Raw genomic sequence first — 22416 nt, forward strand, 5'->3', positions numbered from 1 at the left:
TAGGAAGCTCCAAGCAAGGATCAGGAGCAGCTGCAGTGCTGCTCCATTAGCAATGAGGAGGAGGTACAGTCCATACCTCCTCCTGATCCAAGGATATATAGAGCAGAGAGGAGATAGGCACAACACCGGTCAGCTAGACTACTCATGGGGAGGCAACCTCTCCTCTCATGAAGGGCTGCATTGGCATTGTCTACTTAATCCTGCCCTGAGGACTTGAGAGTTGCTGGAGCACTGTGCCCAGTTCTGTGCCTTGGGTGCTCATGCCTTATATCCTGGCTTGTTTAACTACTGGACTGCTTACCTGGATTTTGTGTTTACCCACTGGACTCAGTTACCCAGTGAAACATTCTGTATGGAGCTTGGAATCCAGACCTGTGCAACAGGCATGCTTTTCGAGGACCTGTTTGGGGGCTTGAATAAACACCTGTAGAACTCTTGCCATACATGTGTGTGTGTGTAGTGGGTCAGCACACTTATATATAAGGTAAAGAGCTCTTGACAAGCAGGCTTGTTAAGCTCCCTTTCCTGAACAATGCAGTGATAGCCCATTCTGACAGTATAACCCTGAGAAGCCCTGAATCTAGAATGATGGGGATCATCAAGGGGTGTCCTGAAAAACTTTCTGCTGTACAATGGCCTGCAAAGATTTTCAACATTTTTGACAATCTGTCTTGCAGAAAATCCTCATGTTATTTTGTGTTGTCAAGTTACAACCTCTCTCAATATGAAATAAACAATTAAAACAGACGATAAAACCTTTCTGCTCATTTTATTGGCTTTTCTCATAACCACTTTGATGATTACATCAGATAGATTATTTGGGGGTGAGAAAAATGTGAATAGAAGAAGATGCTAAGGTTGCTTAAGAATAGCCAGACTGATATAAATATCATTCAAAACAGAAAGTCACTTATAGGATAGTGAGTACACCATTAGTAATTACTTATTTAGCATTTAACATGATCTGCTGAGAAAACCTGCACTCCCTGGATGATCATTAGCCTAATGGCAACCTCACATTGCTCATAAAAATGGTAATGTCCTCTGTTCATTTTCAACAGCACCAGAAACAATCCAGTTATAAAAAAATCTTTATAGGGCACAGTTTAGCAGAAATTAAACATTTTTAAGTCCTACTGATTTTAGTGGAAGGGATTTAAGTATATGCTTATTATTTATCACCAGCATAAATTGGAAAAAATACTTTATTGTATCTTGCCTTCTTATGGATCCAGTAAAGTGCCTGTTGAAATCTGTTTAAATATGTATATCTTAAAATTAGAAAATTTCTGGTCAAAATAAAACAGCCCTGGATCAATAAGAAAAAGTATGGATGGATCAAGGTGGCTTCTGGTGGCTCCGCGGCGCCGGAGACAGCCTTCCCGGGCTGCCCGCGGCTCAGCTGTGTGATTTTTCGCCCGAAACAGCGCCGATCAGCTGTTCGGGCGAATTTGAAGCCCCCTCCTCGGGAGAAGAGGAGGGGGTGAGCCCCCAGGTAGGGGTCGAGTTCTCCGGGGCCGCCTGAGCTTAGAGCTTGGGCGGCTGAAGGATTGAACTCCCCCGTAGCCTGGGCTGCTCCCAGCTGGCTAGCGTCTCTGCTCCGGACTTTATGGAGCAGAGCCAGGCGTCTGCGACCATCCCTGCTTGAAGGAGAGACTATGAAAGGAAAAGAGCAGGCAGAGCAGTACAAGAGGGAAAGATGAAGAGATGAAGAGGATTATTTTATTTTACTCTCAAGCTTGATGGACTTTGCTTAAAACTTAAAGTGAAAGTGCGTCACAATTGTAAGTAAAATATGGCGGCTAAACCTCCCCCTAGAACTTTTCGGAGTGCTGGAAATTCTCCGGTGCAACAACAATCATTACTGCAGGCGTTGCATTCTCCTGATGTATTGACATCGAAGGATCTTGAAAAACATACCCAGTTAATTTTGGAGTCAATGGGTGTTAAATTTGTACAGATGGAGGAGAAATTGGAGAAATTGGAGCAGAGAATGGAAGAAAGGATGGAGCAGAAACTTAGAGAGATGAAGGTAGACATTTTGTCCTCAGTGCATAAAGTAGCTAAATGTGTGGAGGTGCTGGATGACCAAGTGGAAGACTTGACTCAAAAGAATGCTATATTAGAAGCAAAAGTATTGGAAATTGAAGATTAATAGTGAATTGTGGAAGAACATAGATGGGAATGATGCTAGTTTTCTTTTATTTTAGTTCTTTATACATATTTAGTATTGTTAAGGATTGGTTTACTCTATATAAGCTAGAGAGTGATGGATTTTAGAGTTTATAATTGTTAGTATATGATTGTTTATGATTGCTTTTTAGATATATACCTTGTATTTTGCTCTGGGAAGTCGGGGGGGAGGGGGGAGGAGGGGAAGTAGAGGGGGGGGAGGCAGGGGAGGGAGGAGGGAGAGGGGGAGGGGGGGAGATAGGGGGGAGGTAGGGAGGGGAGGAGGGAGGGGGAAGGGGGATTTTTCAAAGGAAAATTGTATTTTAAAACTTTTCAATAAAAAAAAAAGTATGGATGGATCAATAATAAAAGCACCCTAAATAATATACTGAATGTCAGTGGCATTTGGAAAATATTCCTAATACAGTCACAGGCTATTAATTACCTGTACATAGACTAAAGAAACAAGTATTTGACCTCTTTCAAAATCAGTACTTTAGTATGGAATTCCGTACATCTTACAATAGGTTCCGGTATTATCATAAATATCTGAATAAAGACAAAGAAGTTGTTGGATTAATTTACTGAGAAAAATGTCATGTCCAATGGCCAGAACTAAACAATTAGGTAGTTATGTGAAAAATGGGGGAGGGGAGAGAGAGAGAGAGAGAGAGAGAGAACACACACACACACACACACACACACACACACACACACACACACACACACAAGTTCCATGTCAGCAATAAAAAATATTATCCAAGCTGGGCAAACAATCTGATTTAGTGTAAAGAAAATTTCACCTATGAAAAAGGATTCTAATATAGCAAGTGAGCTGTAAGGAACTCTAACTTGAAATGTATGATTTTTAAATGCTGAATAATTGAAATGATAATATTCTTATATACATACCAATACCCATACTAAAAATTTCTTCATCTTTTTATGTTTTCTTTTTAAAAATGTTTTTAATAAGTAAACAAGAACAACAAACAAAATGAAAGAAAAAGAATGCATGTACGGTACATACATAAATACACTTTGCACTAGAGGGAATGTTAAAATGAGTGTGGTTATATAAATCACTTTCTGTTTTGTAGTATTTGTCAAAAAATATGATCCCTTTTGCTGCCTGAAAAGAAAAACAATCCACCAAAATTCAGTATGACTTATTCTAAATTTAATGAATTTGTGAGATTTTAGTTTTGAATGGAAAAAGGAAACTGCTCCTATGTCTCTGAATATTATAGGCCTAGTGCTTTTTTAATTGTGAGTCTACACAGAACACATTAATATTTACTCCACTGAATGTTCTTATGGTCTTTTCTTGTGTCCTTGGTTAATCTTGTGTGCTTGCTTCCAGTGTAATGCATATTGTATACAAAATACACATGATAAAGCCTGACAGTGTAATGCAATTAGTGTAATTACTTCATATAACAATAATATTTGGCATGAGGTTCAGAGTTTTCCAAATTTACAGGGGTATCTTTCCTATGAAATTTGGACTGTCTGCTCTTCTGTCATGGTATATGTTTGTTTTTTCATCATTAGGAGTGGCCTGCTTTTAATTTTTCTAGCTGGTTATAATGGTTAGGATTTTAGAACAAAGGGAAGGAACACCTCTTGGTATCTGTTTACAAAATGCAAATAAATGCAGACAAAGAAATAGTTTACATTCAACATTTACATTCAAAGAAAACAAAATAGAACTTAGAATCTGTGCTGGAGGAAAAAAAGCAGTCACTGTTCTGATATACATTAAGTGATGTTTAGTATCTTCTTATCAATACATTTAAAAACTTCTTTGATGGAAAACGAGATACACATTTAGGGTAACTATTTGGAGCTAGTATGAACGGCAAATTGAAACTTTTTTTTGCAAATAAATGCTAGTATTGTAAAAATATCTGGCTGAATTGTATTAGTAAGCAACAGGCAGGGACTTCTAATCCTGCTCAACTGGAAAAAAAAATCAGTAGAAAGTTAGAATAATGTAAAGCAAAGTAAGGTAAATATCCTTTGTAAGGAATTTTCTGGACCTCTGATAAACTCTAGTAATGCTTTGGAAATAAACATGTTGAGGGGTTTTGTTTGGGTTGGGAGAAAGCATTTGGGGATCACCTCTCTCTCTCCCTCCCCTCCCCCCATGAACAGGTACACTATTTATGACTGGCCAGAACTACCATATGTTCATAAAACCCAAAAGTCTGATCATCCTATTTCAGATTGAGAAGTGCATTTTGTATTGGATGAGATTATAGTTCCCTAAATAAAGTTCATTGCTTAAGTTTTCTCTTGTACTTGATGCTGTCTTTGGAAATGCAAGTGGCAAGCATAAGAGAGAGGTGATGGTGGCGACGGAGCATTTTCATAATGATTTCCAAGCTTTTGAGCTTTCTGCCCTATGAAGATAAATACTGTAGTTCTGAAAGGAAACCTTAAAAATCTCATCTCTTTTTCCTTGAGTTTTGCTACATATTAAAAATGTGTTTGATTTGCCTTTCACTTATTTATTTATTTTATTTATTTCAATTTATATACCGCCCTTTTCCCGAGGGACTCAGGGTGGTTTACAGGGCAAATTAAAACAGTACAATATATACAGGTTAAAATAGAATTAAATTAAATAGCCCCAAAATAATTAAAAATTAAAACCTTAACCCAAAATCCTCAGTCCAGGCCGGCAAGCTCGAATAGCCAAGTTTTTAGGTCCCGGCGAAACGAGCGAAGGCCGGGGGCCATCCAGAGTTCCACAGGCAGCTGATTCCAAAGGGCAGGTGCGCCCACTGAGAACGCTCTCCCCCTGGGGGCCGCCAGCCGGCACTCCCTGACCAGCGGCACCCTGAGGAGGCCCTTCCTGTGGGAGCGCACAGGACGATGGGAAGTTGATGCTGGCAGCAGGTGCTCCCGAAGATAGTCTGGACCCATGCCATTTAGGGCTCTATAGGTCATCACCAGCACCTTGAATCTCACTTGAAAGAATAAATTTAATTTCCCTTATTAAAGCAGGGTTGTTTGATTTTGATTTGTAAAGCCAAGTTCACAATGTGAGGCCTAATTTGCATCAGTCTTGAATAACCTGGATCCAACTCTAGATACCTACCCACTTTTTCCTACTATATATTTTTTACATGATCAAAGGAGAACATTATTAAGAGCATGATAACCAATCATATATAATTTTATCTGCCACAGGAAATAATATACTGTATGTAGTTTTTGGTTCAATTGTGGATTCCTAGTGTTTTCTTAGCTTGCTTCTTTTCCTGCATACATTTCATTACCATGCTAAGGGACATAATCAGCACATAAGGAAGTAGAATTTGCTGGCTATTTACATATATTTGGTACTTTTCTTATCAGCCTTGACTGGGGCTGTTTCTTCCATGATTGTCTTGGGGTGGATATTCCAGGGAAGAGAGCCAGTTTGATGTAGTCATTAAGGCATCAGACTAGAAACTGGGAGACTGTGAATTCTAGTCCTGCTTTGGGCATGAAGTCAGCTAGGTGACCATGAGCTAGTCTTTCTCAGCTCCAGAAAAGACAAAATTGGGCAAACATTTCTGTAAAAAACCTGTCCAGTCAGTCTCCAAGAATTGGACATAATTGAACAGATGAACAAAAAATTTCTAAGGAAAGAAACAGACTTCCTCAGTCAGATGATCAAAAACCAGTTAAACTAGGTTTAGGAAACCAAGAAAAAAAAAATGCCCCAATCAAGGTTGGTAGGACATTGGTAGGATGATATGCTTTATATATGAAAACTGTGTGAGATTATTGAATAGACCAAGATGGAAAGTTTTGGCAGTTCCTACTACAGAGAAATAGTTGTTGAAGATGATAGACTCACTGAAATAGTCAAACTGATTTGTCTGATTAGAGAAAAATGATCTGTGTTTATCAGTGACTGGAAATCCCTTATGAACTTTTTCCATAAAAAAAAGAAAAAAATTGAACGTGATTTATGATTTTGATGATTGGGCAGGATAGATCATAAAAGGGAGTTATAATGTAACTTTAGAGAGACAGTCTCTATCATTGTACTTAGGAGTGCTGTAAGAAGGCCAGAAGCCACTTCGTTACATCTTTTTTCTTTTCTGTTCATTTGTTATTTTTCGCCTCCACTTTTAGCTTTTTGTTTCCATCTTTCTTTTTCTTTTTATCTCTATTTTAGTTTGCATTAGTCTGATTCTTGTGGTTGATTTTCAATAAAGACATACTGTGCAGGCAGAACTCAACTTAGGTAGGGCTGCAGTTGGGCTGGAATTTCAGTTGTAAATCCTGCTGGTCATAAGTTCAGGCATTCACATGACCAGACCCAATTTTATGATTGTTTTTATAGTGGTCATTAAGCAAATATGCTAAATCCAAATCACATCATGGAGTATAAGAGCAAAAGCCATTGTCACTTGGCAAAAAACACAGGAAATCATGGTAATGTGACTGCAGGATGCAGTCAGAAATGTGAGCTTATTGCCAAGAGCTGAAAATGAGATCATGTAACTGTGAGGGGGCGTGACATTTTATGATGGACAAAAATGAATAAAGCACCCTTTCCAAGGCCATTGTAACACTGAAAGGTTATTAAATGAATGGTCATAAGTCAAGGATTTTCTGGATATAGCTATAGCTATATAGGATAGGATAACTGATGATGTTGTCTAGTATGGCAATGAAACATCTGCAGGAAGAAAAGAAAGTTTAGAGAAGACCAAAAAGCCAATATTTAATTAAAAAAATCATTTTTATTTTTGAGATCATTAGGAGTTTTCCACCTTTTTAATGTAGGAAGTGATTGATGACATTTGTTTGGTGAATTTCAGATGTTGTTCCAGTTGACTGAAGTTTCTAGCACATAAAATGCTTTACTTTTGTAAAGATAAATAATTTCTATTTAATAATTAAATGCTATAATAGTTTGGGTTAATATTTTTAAAAACACAAACACACACAGACACAGACACACATACAAAAAACCCAAACAAAAATATTCAATAATACATAATTCTCCTTCTCTATCACACCATGCCATTGCCTGTTTTGGGGACATCCTGATCATTCCAGACAATACCAAATGCATTTGATATTTATATAATTACATCTATGTGCTTGTTCAAGAACAAATCCTAAAAAACGTGATTTGCATAATAAGACATTAACAATAAATAAATGTTATCTTTTACAACAGTGGTGCATTTTTCCTCTGTGGTTTTGAAGGTCGAAAAGGTAAAAGCAGTGTATTTTCTTATTGCAAGTACCAGTCAGAGAATACATTGGTTTCATCTTTGCAAGGTTCAAAGCAACAGAGGAAAAGCAGAGAGAGTTAATATTTCTGCCAAGTACAAAAAACTTTAGGTTTCTTTATATGATTCTCTGTATCTGGAATTCAGAATATCATGCCTTGCAAAGTTCAAACTATATATGAATGAAAAGATATAAAGTATTTTTTGTGGAAAGTTGTAGAAAGTTTAAAATACTGTAGTTTATTAGCTTTATTTCTAAAATGTATAATTGGTGTTCTTGAAGATAAATAAAATGTTAAAACATACATTCATGCTGCATTGTAAGTTTTCTATTCTGAATATGGTGATCTTATGAGAAAGGTTGTGGATTTAGGTATACATAGAATTCTTAAAGTGGCCTCCATAGTAACAATATTTGTTAGTCTCTGAATAAAATATTTGCAGGCATTAATAAAAGCAGTTTGTGAATAGCTGAGAGGATGCAAAATTGATTTTTGTGTTTACAGTTGCTCCTTATTCTAATTTACTTAGTTAACATTGCCAGGCACGCCTAGTTTATTTAAAACAAAACTCTTGTGGATTATTTATAATTCTTAAATGAAACAGATTAACAATAATTAGGAATAGATAATGTGGTTTGCAATTTTTAGCCTTGGTATATTATTTTGATATTAAAGTTGCTATGAAGCGACACTAAATAGTCTTATATCCCACCTACTTAAACAGTTTGCATCATGCAGGCTTTTTTTTTGCTGAAGCTGTAAAACTTCCTTTTTCAAATACTACATTGTAGCTGCACATTGTAGCTACATTGCTGACAAAATGTCTCAGCATCACTCTTAATATGAGCAGTCATTTTGAGCATGAAATGGTTTAGCTAATGATTTATCTCTTGCACTGCTGTGCTTGGGGCAGCTGTATGATTGGCCTCTTTAGCAAGTCAAGTAATTTCTTTAACAAAATGTTAACGCACAGATGGGCCGTAAGCTGTCAGTTAACTATTATTGTATGCACATCTGCTTGCTTTCAATGTACTGCCTGATGTATTCAGCCACTTACTTAGCTGCAGACCTCTGAAAAGCACAGCCTGCTCTGATTGCCAAATAAAATGTTCATTTGTCTCTTCTTCTTATTGTTTTGTTTTGGGAACACATGTCAGCAGCTCAATTACCCAGTTCATTAACAGCTCCCAATAGTCATGCCGGCCAGCCCATGATAAGGGGAGTGATGGTAGCACATATGGGCAATAATAGCCAGTCTCTAGGCAATTGTAAATAAAAATCAGTCTCAGCCTTTCTCTTTTGCTTCAGCTCCAGTTTTGTTTCTGTCACTTTTTATACGGTACGTACACTGATTGGTCGAAGGTCATTTATCAAGAAATATTATGTTAGAATTCCAACTAAATCAACTCTTTTGTCCCATTTGTTAGCTTACCAGTCTCAACGCTTAGAGTTCTTAATTATTATCCTTTTTGTATGAGGTTCTGATAAATGAACAATTGCTTCCTGAAGAAGACATTACAAAAAATCAATATTTCTGTCTTACTTTCTCCTTTGGTACTGTGCTTTAGCAAATAGATGTATGTAAACACTTGAAAGTTGTAAGTTCAATTTTTTTATAAATGGTAAACAGTGGACATTTTTGCTACAATTGTATGTTTACTTTTCTAGGAGTAAACTTCACTGAATGCAGAGAGGCTTACTTCAGAGTGGATGTGTATTCAGTTGCACTTCAGAATTTTCTCAGAGGGAATAAGAGATTAATAAAAAGACAGAAAGTTATGCTTGCAATAAAGAAGATGGCATTTCTAACAGTGAAATCAAACAAATTGTGCTTAATTATACATTTCATTATAATTCCTGCATTTTTTGAGCTAAAGCACTTATTATCAAATTTATTGCAATTGGCCTTGACAAAATTTAATGCAGTTCTTGTTCTTTTGATTTAGATATTGTCATTAGAAGCATTGGAGGCAGTGCTTAAGATATGAGATACTATATTAAAATATTGATCTCCTTCAGTTGTAATCCATTTTTACCCAAATGGGCATTTAAAAGGAGCTTAAATAGAACAAAATGAAACTATCCTGCTTTCCCCTATCCTGCTTTTAAATCATAGCTGTTAAATTTTGCTATGGTACAAAACCATGAATACTGTACTATAAATGCACATATTGTCAAATATAAAATGTTAATACTGACTTTACTATGAATTTTATAAATTACATTATTCATTATGCCTCACCTCATCCCAAGAATATTCAAGATAGTAGATCTAAACACATATATGTTTAGTCTGAAATTTTCTGGGTTTTGGAAATGTGGTAGCCTTCAAGATGAAAATAGCACCAAATTATCATATTTGAGATAAAGATACTAAATTAGGATAGGAATACAATACAATACAAAAATTGTATCACTACAATTGACTCAACCTTTCTTGACTCTTTGATGAATCGAAACTGAGTCAGTTATGAAAAAATGCAAACAGAGCAATAGCTACAGATATAACTCATTAAAGAAATCAGACATGGTAGGATGAACATTTGATCATTCTTGTTGGCCTTTGGAAAGTAGTTCAGCAGTGTTGAGCAATATGCAGTATTTCATACCATGCTTTAAGAAACGTCTCCTATCTTGCGGTGAGAACATCATGAGGAAACTACAGTACTGACTGCAAACTACATTCAATTAATAGTACAATATATGACATTTTCCTACTTGAGCACTAGAAAGTTTTTGTAAGCATATTTCTGCCCAAATAGGCATTATACTAGTCTGTCCAGACACATTATCCTGTGTTATTGTGTGGGGGGAGCGTTGGGGGGGGAATTTTCTACCATGGCGACTTTAACAATCATGCAAAATGGGGTCCCAATATAAATAAATACATTTGACAAGTAAAATAGATAAAATGCTTGATTTATTTCAAGTATTTTTTTACTTTTGGAAAACTTTTATTTTGAAGTCTGGCCTAACAATTCCTTTTCCTTCTCGTCTAATACAGGCTTCCTAAGGGAGACTAGATAGAATTGTATACTATCTCAGAAAGCACCAAAGCTTTGTAGTAAAATAGATCCTTTACATGGAAAGAATTCAGTTTTAGATCCAGCATTTCCAAATACATTTGGAAGAAACTTTGCTTGTAAGTGTGGAGAGTTGATGCCACACACTGTTAGCAATATGGATAAATGGTAAGAAAGGCAACTTCCAAGCAATCCTGGCCTGTTGATATAAAACTAACTAAATTGTGGGCAGACTTGGTATATATTACAAAAACTTAGGTGAAGGTGGGGACATTGACAATCAGCTTTCCTGGGTTTGGAATCTTTCAGTCTCCATGGCATTGATTTTAAGATCTTATAGCAATAGCATTTAGACTTATATACTGCTCCATAGTTTTTTACAGCACTCTCTGAGAAGTTTACAATGTCAGCATATTGTCCCCAACAATCTGAGTCCTCTTAAGCCTGTCAGGATTGAATTCCAGACTGTGGATAGAGTGAGCTTGCGGTACTGCATTCTGACCACTGCATTACCAGAGTTTATAAATATCAAGGAGTTTGTTCTTCTGGTCTTTTGTGAGGTTAATTCAACACTTATCACTTATAGTGGTTTGACCTAAATGCATGATGGTTCTAGAGAATTTATGAAATTCTTGGATCCAAGAATTTATCAGTTTATCACTTCTTGCATCCAAGAATTTACCAATTTATCACTTCTAGAGAGGATGCTAGCAGAAGCTTTTAAGTAGACTGCCCCTTATGAGGTCTTCCTTGGAGTTTACTAATTTTGATAACAATCACAACCTTTAGCCTTTCTTTTTTAGGATAGGTTGTTGAGTGGGCACAGTGGATGTAGCTGCTATATATCCTAGAAGAAGCCAATTATTTGGACTTGAAAATTTTCAATTACAGTTCAGGCTTGGGCATGAAAGCAAAATAGTGTCCTGGTTTATGATCTTTATCAGGATTGTGATAGACACAATAAAATCCTGATTCTGTTGGACCTCTTTGCAGCTTTCACCCCTATTGAATATAAGAGGATTATATATTGGAAGCACTGTGTCATGGTTCCAATAGATGAAACTCTTCAAAGAACTTCAAGGCATTGTTTACCTTAAAGAATCTTTATTTAAGTAGCATGGCATCAGCACGTACATTGTCGAAGCTAAAATCTGAATTCTCCTCCCCTTAGCACATAGTATCAAACACAATTCCCTCCTCTAATTAACAGTCATAAATCACATTCTCCAATTAGTTTGAAATGCAGATTTTCCCTCCTGTTCTCCAACCTGCCATTTCTTATCTCTTATTTCAAAAGCTCCTGCTTTCACACACTATTACAATATTGTTATGTCTAACTAACTCCCATCACATTCCTCCTCCTCCCCCAGTATCATCTAATTCTAGAAGTAAACCATAGGAAAGAAAAAGGCTCCATCTCCATATGTTGTCAAAGCAAGAACATCTACAGGGAGTGCAGAATTATTAGGCAAATGAGTATTTTGACCACATCATCCTCTTTATGCATGTTGTCTTACTCCAAGCTGTATAGGCTCGAAAGCCTACTACCAATTAAGCATATTAGGTGATGTGCATCTCTGTAATGAGAAGGGGTGTGGTCTAAAACCAACCCAGTGATGCCCTCTCCGTGATGTCCCAGTGCCTGGAGGCGGTTCAGGTCTGGATGGGGAGAAACAGGCTTCGTCTCAATCCTGCCAAGACTGAGTGGCTGTGCATATCGGCGTCTCGGGTTAACCATGTTATTCCACCTCTAATGATGGGGGGTGAGGTGTTACCCCCCGTTGATAGGGCTCGCAACTTGGGCATCCTCCTGGATTCACGGCTCAATTTTGAAGATCACATAGGAGCCGTGACCAGGGGGGCTTTTGCACAGGTTCGCCTGGTGCGCCAGTTGCGTCCCTATCTGGACCGAGACGCCCTACGCACAGTCACTCATGCGCTTGTGACCTCCCGTTTGGACTACTGTAACGCTCTCTACATGGGGCTGCCCTTGAAGACCACTCGGAGGCTTCAACTGGTGCAGAATGCGGCCGCGCGAGTTGTAATGGGGGTTTCCCGATACTCCCATGTAACACCTCTACTCCGCGAGCTGCATTGGCTTCCGGTTGCCCTCCGGGTGAAATTCAAGGTGCTGGTTATCACCTATAAAGCCCTACATGGCCTGGGTCCGGGATATTTGAGGGAACACCTGCTGCCGGCATCAAACGCCCTTCGCCCAGTGCGCTCCCACAGGGAGGGTCTGCTCAGGGTTCCGCCGGTGAGAGATTGCCGGCGGGTGACACCCAGGGATAGGGCCTTCTCAGTGGGAGCGCCTGCCCTCTGGAACCAGCTGCCGGTGGAGCTGAGGACTGCCCCCGACCTCCGATCATTCTGCCGGGGCCTGAAGACCTGGCTCTTTCAGCTCTCGGGCCCAGACTGAGGAGGAATTTTTAATTTGGGGTTCTTTTTAACTGACTACAGGGTTAATTTAATACTTTTTAATTTGTTCTTAATTTTTGTATTGTGGATTTTTAATTCCCTGTAAACCGCCCTGAGTCCTCAGGGAATAGGGCGGTATATAAATATAACTAACACAGGGACGCGGTGGCTCAGTGGGTTAGGACGCTGAGCTTGTCGATCAGAAGGTCGGCAGTTTGGCGGGTCAAATCCCGAGTGCCGCGTAACAGAGTGAGCGCCTGTTACTCGTCCCAGCTTCTGTCCACCTAGCAGTTCGAAAGCACGTAAAAATGCAAGTAGAAAAAATAGGGACCACTACGGTGGGAAGGTAACAGCGTTCCGTGCGCCTTTGGCGTCTAGTCATGCCGGCCACATGACCACGGAGACGTCCTCGGACAAACGCTGGCTCTTCGGCTATGAAACGGAGATGAGCACCGGCCCCTAGAGTCGGAAACGACTAGCACGCATGTGCGGGGGAACCTTTACCTTTACCTTTAAATATAACTAAATAAATAAATAAAATAATGACATCAACACCCTGTATCAGGTGTGCATAATTATTAGGCAACTTCCTTTCCTTTGGCAAAATGGGTCAAAAGAAGGACTTGACAGGCTCAGAAAAGTCAAAAATAGTGAGATATCTTGCAGAGGGATGCAGCACTCTTAAAATTGCAAAGCTTCTGAAGCGTGATCATCGAACAATCAAGCGTTTCATTCAAAATAGTCAACAGGGTCGCAAGAAGCGTGTGGAGAAACCAAGGCGCAAAATAACTGCCCATGAACTGAGAAAAGTCAAGCGTGCAGCTGCCAAGATGCCACTTGCCACCAGTTTGGCCATATTTCAGAGCTGCAACATCACTGGAGTGCCCAAAAGCACAAGGTGTGCAATACTCAGAGACATGGCCAAGGTAAGAAAGGCTGAAAGACGACCACCACTGAACAAGACACACAAGCTGAAACGTCAAGACTGGGCCAAGAAATATCTCAAGACTGATTTTTCTAAGGTTTTATGGACTGATGAAATGAGAGTGAGTCTTGATGGGCCAGATGGATGGGCCCGTGGCTGGATTGGTAAAGGGCAGAGAGCTCCAGTCCGACTCAGACGCCAGCAAGGTGGAGGTGGAGTACTGGTTTGGGCTGGTATCATCAAAGATGAGCTTGTGGGGCCTTTTCGGGTTGAGGATGGAGTCAAGCTCAACTCCCAGTCCTACTGCCAGTTTCTGGAAGACACCTTCTTCAAGCAGTGGTACAGGAAGAAGTCTGCATCCTTCAAGAAAAACATGATTTTCATGCAGGACAATGCTCCATCACACGCGTCCAAGTACTCCACAGCGTGGCTGGCAAGAAAGGGTATAAAAGCAGGAAATCTAATGACATGGCCTCCTTGTTCACCTGATCTGAACCCCATTGAGAACCTGTGGTCCATCATCAAATGTGAGATTTACAAGGAGGGAAAACAGTACACCTCTCTGAACAGTGTCTGGGAGGCTGTGGTTGCTGCTGCACGCAATGTTGATGGTGAACAGATCAAAACACTGACAGAATCCATGGATGGCAGGCTTTTGAGTGTCCTTGCAAAGAAAGGTGGCTATATTGGTCACTGATTTGTTTTTGTTATGTTTTTGAATGTCAGAAATGTATATTTGTGAATGTTGAGATGTTATATTGGTTTCACTGGTAAAAATAAATAATTGAAATGGGTATATATTTGTTTTTTGTTAAGTTGCCTAATAATTATGCACAGTAATAGTCACCTGCACACACAGATATCCCCCTAAAATAGCTATAACTAAAAACAAACTAAAAACTACTTCCAAAAATATTCAGCTTTGATATTAATGAGTTTTTTGGGTTCATTGAGAACATGGTTGTTGTTCAATAATAAAATTAATCCTCAAAAATACAACTTGCCTAATAATTCTGCACTCCCTGTAATGTTAGCAGCGTTGACACACTACTTTGCAGAGGTTCCATCATTTCTGAGCAATTTTCTGTAGCTAGAATCAATTAGTCTGCTCTTTTATAGTACCTTTTTTTGGGGGGGGGAGTTGAAAAGCTGCATCCATTAAGCATATTTCTCATTAGTTCATTTATAACATCATCCCCCTGATATTGAAAGTAGCCCCACCTGCAATAGATTCCTGGATATGAATTTGAAGGCTGCCAATTGCTATTTTTTTTATTATACTTTGGGTGTTTTGGATGATGTCATTGTATTTTAATTTTGTAAACCACTGAAAATCATTGAGATGTAGGATCTATAAATCCATAAATCAGACAATCATTTCTTGGCCAGGATGGGTGTTGGAAGAATTCAAAGAATATCTCTTCCTGCTTAGGGAAAAGACTATTCAATTCAGATATCAGTTTCCTTCTTCATACTCATTCTTACTACTGAAATCAGGATACTTTATCTTAACTGAATTCTGAGTACTGAATCTGTATTTTATCTGACTGGTTGTTTAATTCCTAGGATTAAGACAAATTCTGACAAGAACGTGCAGTGAGCTTGTTCATCTAATGGGTAAATTGAATTTTGTGATATGTAGTTATCACAAATATATAGAAGCATTTTGTCACTACACCTTATTAGAGTTGACTCCTGGCAACTACCTAGACTAGTACCTGAAGGTTTTTAAAAAAGATTTCAGAAGAATGTTCCTACTGACTTCTTCCTAGGGCTGAGAGAGAGTGACTGCCCAAGTTCACCTAGCTGTTTGTGTCTAAATTTGGATTAGAACTCATAGTCTCCTGGTTTCTAGCCTGGTGCCTTTAACCATTGTGCTAAACTGGTTCTATAACAAAGAGTGATAGCAATAGCACTTAGACTTGTGTAGCACTTCACAGTGCTGTACAGCCAGCCCTCTCTAAGCAGTTTACGGGGTCAGCATGTTGCCCCCAACAATCTGGTTCCTTATTTTACCGACCTCGGAAGGATGGAAGGCTGAGTCAACTTGAGCTGGTCAGGATGCTTTATATGTGTTTTTACAATTAATTGCCCATGGTATAAAATAATTTTAACTAAGATCCCTACAGGTTATCAATAGGTTTGATTTAATTCAGAGACCAACATATTAGTCTTTCAAGTGATCCTGAGACCACATATTTGGCTGAAAAGTCCAGAGGTTCTTGCACCATGGAACAAGTTTACAGCTTTTTGCTATAACATCACCTACTAGCATTTGCAATTCTGTGAACGGTGGACATTACCTGCCAGTAAACTTTGGTTGTCTCTTTATTTAGTTGTATTTGTTATAATGTTCTTCCAAAAAATTGTATATGGTAATATTTATTAAAAACATAAAAGCAACTCTGGTTGGAAAATTCTGGAAGTTGAGATTCATGCATATTAAAGTTGCCAAGTTTCAAAAACACTGTTTTATATCAAAATATTGCAGAGTGGTCGATATTATACTTGGCCATAGAGTGCTTTGCTTAGCTAGATCCTTGTCTTAATCAAATGCACAATGCACTGGATTGCTTGACACAATGCACAGGTGGCTACCCACTGACATTAGACCTTCTGAACTTCTCTCCTGCTGCCTCCCATATTCATAAGTAATCTGTACATTCCTCCTAGGATCGTAAGCACTTGGGGAGTTGCTAAGTGTCAGAATTTATCTGTACAATTTTGATTAGACCAGACTTGGCAGGGGTTTATTTTCTTTTTAATGATCTCTTGCTGTGAATCTGAACTTTGAAAGGAGGAGAAGAGAGGAATGAAACAGAAATACTGGTGGGAGGTGACGGTGAGGGTTAGAAGCAGAGTATAAGAGAAAGAAAAGATAGTGAGGAAAAAGTCAAAGTGACAATGTCTGTGCTGAGAAACAGAGTGATGAGTATCTGCTCTTGAATCTTAATTATGTTAAAGATTCCAGTGGGAATGTTTCCTTAAATGCTTGGACCATAAAAATGTCCAGGCACTAATCTGTTTTCTCATCCCTGCAGTAGCAATAAAATATGTCTTTAGTTTTTCTCTCTCTTCTTTACTTAGATAGCAGCTGGTGAAACCTTTTGGTTAAGACAAACAAGGATATTTGTTAAAAAAACAAACAGCCCCACCCCCCCATAATATATAGTCACTTTGCTTTCTGGTCTCTTTCTGATTTATTAGAAAGCTCCCGAAGTGAGCCTGTGCCCATTGCAGTCCTTTTTCTTTTTCTGGAAGGAGTTTTTCTTAAATACTAAGGTCATATATTTAACATTTTAAAACTTCACTGATTTCCCTCCAGGGGATAAAAGAAGTTCCAGGTGCTGCAGCCTCTAGACTGAAGAGACATGGATTAACCCCTACAGAGCATCCAGTTCAACCTTCCCTTACCTCCTCCCTCCCCCCACCCATTTTCTCATCCACTTCAGTTTTCTTTGTGTCTCCTGCATCCTGCTAGGCAGGTGTCAGAGCCCTGAATGCGGGTAAAAGGCCCTGTTGATGGATACCACAGATGGAGCGTGGAAATTGGTAGAATAGGCCTCAGCCACAGGCCATTTCTAAGGACTCAACAAAAGCTGCCAAATAAGTCAACAAAAATCTTGAAGTTCACAAAGGGAAAGTGTCATTTGTCATTTACTCTGAGCCTGTGAAGGGGTATCAGCCTTGCCTCCAGTCTCTCCTCCCTTGTACCCGAGTAAACATGCTAGAGGTCACTCATGGAGATTTCACTACAAAAAAGGACACTGTAGGTCAGAAAAAAACAACAAATCTGCTCATAGCTTTCAAGTTACTGTATGGAAATAGATGTATTTGGCTTTTGGTAAGTGAAAAAAAGTAGGGTTGCATGCAAAGCACACAAATAAGTCAACTCTATATTGTCTATAATAATGCTTTTTGACATTTTTGCCCCAACATATTTAAATTCTTGAAATGTAGAAATATATGCTTTCCATATTAGTATGTGGCATCGTTTAGAAATCCAAAATGTATTCCACAGTAGAGAATATATCTATGACACTTATCTTCCTAAATAATATAAATAGTATTTTGCCAGTCAAATTAGTAAAGTTGGAAGATACCTTGTACAGATACTTAGAATTTGGTATATTTCCAGATTAAAAAGTTACATAGCCAGTTTTGGAACATGGCTCAAGAGCTTCAATTGTGAATAAAAATCTCTGTAAGATTTAGAGTGTCCTGATGTTAGCCCAGGAATAGCGTAACATGTACGGTTTCTCTGCTTAGTTGTACATGAAAAGAGCCACTGTTTTCAAATGGGGAGCAAGAAAGCCAGTGACGAGATAAATCCATACAATATATTGGCAGTTGATACATGCTTTTCAAATGGTTGTCATGCTTTGCTGCTACAGTTGTTTAAATCAAATTGTTCCCTGAGAATAGAAACAATTAAGAGAATGAATGATTACGTGTATTAGTTGTTGTACAGTGTTTCTCTAGATATACTTGTTTATGGTGTTCCTAGGGGGTTGGCATTTGTTAACTGCAAGTAGTATTTTTGAACTGCTGAGGTATACTGTACAAGGTAGACAAGTTACACATTATATGTGACCTAATTCCTATGAAATAGAACAAAGAATTAGTATTTAATACTATTAACTTTGCTGAAATATTTTCTGGAAATATCAAACAGGCCACAATAGGATAAGGAACAAAGAAGCACTCAATTTAGTTTTAGTTCTTTTAACAAAAAACAAACTTTATGGCTGTTCTTTTGTAACTTATGGGTTTCCCCTCTTATGTTTAAATAAAGAAGCACCAATTCCACTGTTCTATCAAGATGGCTCTTAGCTTAATGATGCTCAGGACCTAAATGTGAACACTTTTCTGCTGTCCAAGGCTTGGGTCAGGGCGATGGTTGAGCCTCTTTTGGATAGCTTTTTGTTATATGTCTATCTTCAGGATGATCATGAATATTTTTTTCTTTTGTGATAGTTGTTCTACTTTTTAAATTGTGAGCTGTGCAGAGTCCTTAAGAGTTAGAAGGACTCCAAATTGGTTAAATAGATAAAGTAAGTAAGCTTTGTGGAGCTGATAACAGTGAGATCATTTGGATCCTAAGATCAGCAGAGGGGATGAGGGAGGAAAAGAATTTGTCTAGATTGGATATATTCAAAATTATCCTTATATGACAACTTTTAAGATTCATTAAGCTTAATTTAAGCATATCATTAAAACTCATACACATACGTTTGACTGATGCCAAGATAAACACCACCAATGATAGCTACTGGAAAATCCCATAACTCAGTGTTTCATGCAGGGATGTGAATGGGAAACAAGATCTTTGGAAACACTGGAATGACATGTTGAAGGTGGTTTAGCAGTGGTCTAGTTCTGGCCAGTATGAAGTGATAAGGCTTAGCTAGAGTGACACAGCTCCTGCTTTTTAATTCTTAGCTCCATGTTCAATTGGTTTAAAATGTTTAATTCTTGTTGTTTTATATTTTTAGTTAATTACAGAAGATAAATAAATACATACAGCAGTCCAGGTCTTCCTTTTTTCTTTTTTAACAAAGTAGTACTTGGATAATTCCAAAATTGTTCCCATTTGAAGAAAGCAAAGAGATTGCTAAAACTCCTTTCACTCAGAAAATCTTACTTATAGGTGCTAAGGGGAATAATACTAGAAAAACAGACGTTCTTTTCCTATATTACACTGTGGAGTACTCTTTTAAAAGGATTTCTATCTGCTTGATTGAATTTATTCTGTATTTGCATTCCAGCTGTCTTTCAACTTATTTGGGAACATATGCTAGAGAATTGGATATCATTGAATCCTGTGGGTGACCTGTTTTCAGTTAATTATATTTATTATTTATTTACATTTACTAAATTTGTAAGGTCATCCAACTCAAACAATGTGGTGCCCAACCAAAAACAACAACAACAAAGAATAAACTAAGGCAGGATAAAAACTTAATAATAATTTTAAAAGCCCCAAATATTTATTTACTATTGCAATTTATATAGTTCTCTGTGTATGTTGTTTTGTCTTGTCTTGTATTTGTTGTTGTATTGTTGGCATTTGGGGGGGGGCTGCTTAGTTGCTGTGAACCATATGGCTCACAGCAACTAAGCAGCTCCCCCCCAAAAAAAGTCAACAATACAACAATAAATACAAAACGACAAAACAACACACACATACACACACAAATACAAAATAGAAACATCTATATAATGACACAGTCTCTAGCCAGGTTATGCTAAAGACCAGCAACTATAAAAATAATAACAGGTTCTACCATAAGCAGATGGTAAAACCAAGTCTTTAAGGCCTAACAAAAAGTAAGGAAAGGGTTAAGACCAATCTGATCTCTTGGGGGATGATGTTCCAGCAGGAAAAGCTCTTTCCCTGGGTTCTGCCAGCTGGCATTCCCTAGCAGATGGGACTGGGAACATGCCTCTCTGACCAGACCTCTCTTACCAAAAGAAGCATATAAAATGGCAACCAAATGCAATAATAAAAACAACCAAAAGGGGCACCTGGACCTAAGAGCTTGAGGGAAACCCCTCCCCCAGTCTTAATGGTTTTCTTAAGGACAAGCACAACTGGAGCCTTATGTGTTTGCCATAATGACTATGAACCTGTAGGTTGCTCCAGAATGTTGGTTAGGATATGGATATTGATGCCCAAGGCAACTATATTCAGCACTAACCCCTTGACCGCCTTTGCCAATTCAGGCAGGGAGAATGCTTGGTGAGGAGGATAAATAGTTCATATAAACCTTTCATATGGCATAAGTAAAGTAGCAGCATGCCCAAGTTGATAGCAACAACAACAACAACAACAACAACAACAACAACAACAATCATGATGATGTTGGAAGGGACCTTGGAGGTCATCTAGTCCAACCCCTGCTCAGGCAGGAAACCTTATACCATTTCAGACAAATGACTGTCCAGTCTCTTCTTAAAAACTTCCAGTGTTGGAGCACCCACAGCTTCTGGAGGCAGGTTATTCCATTGGTTAATTGTTCTAACTGTCAGGAAGTTTCTCCTTAGTTCTAGGTTGCTTCTCTCCTTGATTAGTTTCCATGCATTGCTTCTTGTCCTGCCTTCAGGTGCTTTGGAGAATAGCTTGACTCCCTCTTCTTTGTGGCAGCCCCTGAGATATTGGAACACTGATATCACTTCACCCCTCATCCTTCTCTTCTTTAAACTAGACATACCCAATTCCAGCAACCCTTCCTTATATGTTTTAGCCTCCAATCCCCTAATCATCTTTGTTGCTCTTCTCTATATTCTTTCTAGAGTCTCAACATATTTTTTTACATCATGGATGCAGTATTCCAAGAGTGGCCTTACCAAGGCATTGTAACTGGATGCAGTATTCCAAGTGTGGCCTTACCAAGGCGTTGTAAAGTGGTAATAACACTTCACGTGATCTTGATCCAGGAGCCCAACATAAAATACATATCAGATTGCTACACAATCATGTAGAAAGCAAAAAGAAGGAGTTGTAATATTATCTACATTCCATCTTCACCCTAAGTACCTGTGAGCATGATGGGGGACAACAAACTTCCTACCTCTACCCTCCTGATACAAACCAGATTGGGCTATCTATCCATAATTAACCTTTGGCAACAAAGATTTACTAATTATTATGCTGAACTTGCATTCAGGACCAACATGAATGTGTAGAAGGACAGATCAATAGGTTTGTCAGAAACTTTCCATCTGGCAGAACAACTGTAACCATCACCAGTGATTGTGCTTCTCTTCATCTAGGTTGCAAGTGACATATCTCCTATTGCATGCCCCTCTCTGTGTATTCCATCTGCTTTTCAATGGACACCATCATTCCCTAATCACCAGGAAGGTAGACTTAATTATGCATAGAATCAAAGTCGCAAGCAAACAGATGAGGAACCAGAACAGTCACAATCTCCTTTTCTCATCTCTCATTTATTTCTATGAATTATATTGACTACCAATTAAGCCTATGGTGAATCCCTCTACTTAAATTTAAAAAGGTTCTTGTCTAGTAATGTCACCTCAGATGTGCTACTGGATACCACAGATATAGTTTTCCAGGATTTGATTCCAAGCAAATACTGTCAGCTTGTTTTTATCAGCCACGATAAGAAAAAAACCAATGTATTTCTCTATTCTTGTCCTAGTAGTAGTCAAACACATCTACAGATTATCTTGTAATTTCCTCTCTCCTTCACAATTATGTCTGATGTTTTCCAGTGTGCTAACTATTAGCTTCTGCATCAAATTAGTGGGAATAATCTGGACCCAGAAATGCATTTGCTAAATATCAAAGTCCAAAGTGCCAGCAAGAATAGAACAGTACTCTAGCCAAAGTCATGCAGGAATGGCTCCCTTACATACAATTTTGGCAACTTTAAGTACTGTGGACTTCAGCTCCAGAATTCACCAGCTGAAGTCAACATATATTGAAATTGCCAAGGTTGAAAAACAATGACCTAGATGATTGGGCAATAAACACAACAACAATAACGATTCTAGAATGGAATGGAATTGCAATTTAGAGTAGAATGTATCTAAAAAGAGTTGTGAGGGCATCAGTGCTGGAAGGGTTGCTGAGTGGATTCAGCTTTTTATGGTAGTTATTA

General features: G+C 38.3%; 1 protein-coding gene across 4 annotated transcripts in view; it reads left to right on the forward strand.

Moving 5' to 3' along the window:
• PAX3 (paired box 3) overlaps positions 1 to 22416 on the forward strand; it is a gene marked incomplete at both ends in the record, with an annotated part of 96060 nt that overhangs the window by 50932 nt on the left and 22712 nt on the right. The gene's annotated exons all lie outside the window — the stretch shown is intronic.

The sequence above is a fragment of the Vipera ursinii genome (assembly GCF_947247035.1).
Source record: "Vipera ursinii genome assembly, chromosome: 5".
Classification (NCBI taxonomy): domain Eukaryota; kingdom Metazoa; phylum Chordata; class Lepidosauria; order Squamata; family Viperidae; genus Vipera; species Vipera ursinii.